This window comes from Temnothorax curvispinosus, unplaced genomic scaffold (genome assembly GCF_003070985.1).
Source record: "Temnothorax curvispinosus isolate PA1 unplaced genomic scaffold, ASM307098v1 QBEX01011856.1, whole genome shotgun sequence".
In the NCBI taxonomy this organism is placed as follows: domain Eukaryota; kingdom Metazoa; phylum Arthropoda; class Insecta; order Hymenoptera; family Formicidae; genus Temnothorax; species Temnothorax curvispinosus.
In genome coordinates, this window is record NW_020221636.1 from 82,448 (window position 1) to 86,168 (window position 3,721).

At 35.7% G+C, this 3,721-nt stretch overlaps 1 long non-coding RNA gene across 1 annotated transcript; it reads left to right on the forward strand.

Moving 5' to 3' along the window:
* Positions 1-1,543: 1,543 nt before the first annotated feature.
* On the forward strand, positions 1,544-3,450 carry LOC112461843. Its single transcript, XR_003041599.1, has 3 exons — positions 1,544-2,260; positions 2,422-2,697; positions 3,013-3,450. It is a non-coding gene; the product is annotated as an uncharacterized LOC112461843 (long non-coding RNA).
* Positions 3,451-3,721: the final 271 nt, after the last annotated feature.

Below are 3,721 nucleotides of genomic sequence, written 5' to 3' on the forward strand. Positions count from 1 at the left end.
CGTTAACTTCAACACTTAATATCTGTAACATAAATAATTTGTTAAAGCAGAGAATAGTTGATATATGAAAAGTAAATATTTATGTGTACTTTTCATATACCAACTATTCTCTGCTTTAACAAATTATTTATGTTTCGTTAACTTAAACGCTTAATATTTGTAACAGAATATCCGCAGCAGGTCTCCAAGGTAAAGAGCCTCTAGTCGATAGACTAATGTAGGTAAGGGAAGTCGGCAAATTGGATCCGTAACTTCGGAATAAGGATTGGCTCTGAGGAGCGGGGCGTGTCGGGCTTGGTCGGGAAGCGGGTTTGGCTGACGTGCCGGGCCTGGGCGAGGTGAACCGATCGGCGTTCTCGCGCCGCGGTCCCGGGGATCCGAGCTCGGTCCCGTGCCTTGGCCTCCCGCGGATCTTCCTTGCTGCGAGGCTTCCGTGGCGGCGCGAGCCGTCGTGGTCGTCCTCTTCGGCCGCCATTCAACGCTCAGCTCAGAACTGGCACTGGGCACTGCTGCGGATATTCAACTATTCTCTGCTTTAACAAATTATTTATGTTTCGTTAACTTAAACGCTTAATATTTGTAACAGAAATAATTTGTTAAAGCAGAGAATAGTTGGTGTATGAAAAGTACATGTAAATATGAACTTTTCATATACCAACAATTCTCTGCTTTAATAATTTTATTTCTGTTTCGTTAACTTCAACGCTTAATATCTGTAACAGAAATAATTTGTGTTCCAAAATATTCTCTGTTGTAATCAAAACCGTAATGTAGCAGCGCTAAACAGTGACTGCTAAGTTGTAAAGCGCGTCATTGAGCATGCGCGTGTGGCCGCAGGGCATGGTCGTAGTCGCTGCATCTCGTCGGTATAACAGGAATCATAACCTGATTCCTGTCAACTTTAACCGTTAATATCTCGCTTCGCGGGGCAGAACGATACTTTTTTCTGCCAGATTCGGTCGTTTCGTGCAAAAACGCTCGATTAAGCCCAAGTTGAACGAAATCGGTGAGGAGGCCACTATTCTTCAGATTTACCCACAGAGTTGTTTTGGATGCTGAATTGAGAGAGGTTAACTTCACGGAAGATATTGATATTTTTTGTCTTATTCAAGAGAAAAACTGGGACGTGCTGTACATTATCTTCAAATACGTTAAAGCAACGGGCAGAATTATTTGACATTGGAGCTCGATATAATAATTGTACCCGGGTCAAGTTTTTTGGTTTTAGATGACTTTTTTTTATTGGGATTAGATTCTTTGTGCTAGTTGCTGTTGGGCAGAAGGCACATGACTGTCCTCATCCGAGGACTACTTGGAAAAAACCCCCTAATACGACGTGATGCCGATCGAGTCATTGCGAGTGGCCTAGTAATAGTTATTAATTAAATCAATCAATTGTTATATACTTCTAAATTATCTCCCAGTCATACTACAACTAAAAAATTCTAATGCAGTTAAAAGATCGCGATAAACGTATGATATTTTTATTATATAGACTGAGTTAAATTTAAAAGAAGCCGCCAACTGCTAGAAATAAATAAAATATGACTTGACAAATAAAAATGATATAGATTATTGCATATTAGAAGCTGCAGAAAGAACTCCGCAAATCAATGGAAAATGGCTTTCGGTCGCGAATAGGTTGAAATTTTGATATGTTGTAGTTTAAAGCTTTCTGATTAATAGTCCCAATGTAGGCACAAGTTTCGCAAATGGACCATTTTGGTGTTATTTAATTTTTTTTCATGCAGTGCTAGAACGAGCTTGCTTGCTAGAGCTACATAGTGTCAAAAAATTGAAAAGGACAACATTTTCTGATGAGCAATAATAACGACATATATCAATATTAAACTGTTTTCTATTTGCACTTATTGTGAGCAGCTTTTTAGAATATATGACGGCTGACGCGCGCGCATGGAAAAATCGATAATATTGATCTTTATCGATTAGAAAACCCGGGCCTAAACAAAAGGGGAACACGTGGCTGCGTAGCAAGTAGGAAGAAGAGAAGAGACACTTTCCTTCCGTCTATCGTAATGCTTAGTCATCCTCGAAGAGTTTTGTTCTGTATATTAAATTCATTGCGTAAATTTTTATTTCGGAGTTTCGTCTTGTATATATATTAAATTATAAATTCATAGCGTAAATTGTGATTTCTACTTATTGCGGACAGCGTCGATTGCCGAAGAAACTTGTGCAAAGAATTATTCACCCATGAAATAGAACCCAATACAACCACGTGGTTATCGTAATTGCCTCTGTAAGTAAAATAAATTTATATTTCTCCACCTCAAGTCTCTGTAATCTTGCAAATCTTATAAGTACTTTCCCTTGGTAAGATGGTCGTAAAGATTTATCAGTTCCTTCAAAACGCCCGAATTTCTTATCTTAACATTAACTGTTGAACTTGAAATTTATTAGAGTCTTGTCAGCCGAAGAACAGGTGTGAGTTTCCAATACAAAACTCTGTCTGAACTTGAAATATAAACCTAAAGACAAATTAACGAAAATGCGGAAGAAGGGAAAAAAAACACTTTCGATTTGGGATTACTTTACAATAATAGATGAAATGCGTATAATGTGCGACTGTTGTGATGATACATCAAGCATACCTTCAATGCGTGTGATGTGCGACCTTTGTGGTGAGACATTAAGCATACCAATTATGCGAAATACTCGCTTGGAAACAATTCATGAGTAAGTATACATTAAAGGTTTAATAAAATACTAAAGAATATAATATAGATAGTAATAAAATGTTGAATAGCTGAAGAAAATGTAGCGGATACAAATGTTAATCAAAGCATTTATATATAATAATTATTTTATCAATTATAATCAAAATTGCGTGTTTTCAAACGCAATTCCGTTTGTGATTCTATGTAATATTTAAGTCTTAATCGCTTCTATAAATGTTCGAATAATAAAATCCTTAAAGTGATAGCTTTGGCCTCCAAAGAAGTAGGGCATATAATTAGAACTAATATCATTGTATTTCTTATTTTTCTTTAGTCAATCTACATAATCAAGCTAAATGTAAGAAAACTGGTTCAAGTTCAAGCAGTGATTTAAATGATACGGACAATGATACAGACAAAAAAGATGAAACGTCAGGAAGACTCAGAAGCATCAGGAACAAGTGAAGAAAAAAGTAAAAAAATAAGTAAAGGAACAAGTGAAGGAAACAGTAAAGAAACAAGTGAAGAAAACAGTAAAGGATCAAGTAAAGGAATAAGTAAGTCATATGTCTAAAATTATGTCTTCATTATCACAATATCTTAACGAGTAATTATTTGCTTTGCACTTATTACACAGTATAACATGTAGATAAATCTTGTGAATTAAGCATTGCCCATTTTACAAAAGTATAATCTGTATCGTGTCATATAAAGTATTCATTTATGTATTAAGACAATTAAGCGTATCATTAACTATATGTACATTAATCAGGTTGCGTTTCTTTCTTCTACATTTTTATATTCCTATAAATTTAATAATAAGATAAATCGACAAATAAGCTACAGATATAAATATTAAATTTGAGCATTGAAAGAACTCTTACTGATTATTCAAATCCATTAGATATAATGTTTTTCGCTTATATACATGGTGTGTCCGGAAAGTAATGAGAATGATTTTTTTGCGCTCCCCAGGAAGGCTGCATGAGGAAAGTAATGGTCGAGAGTCCAGGTAGTTGAAGGGCCATCTCAGATATACAGTC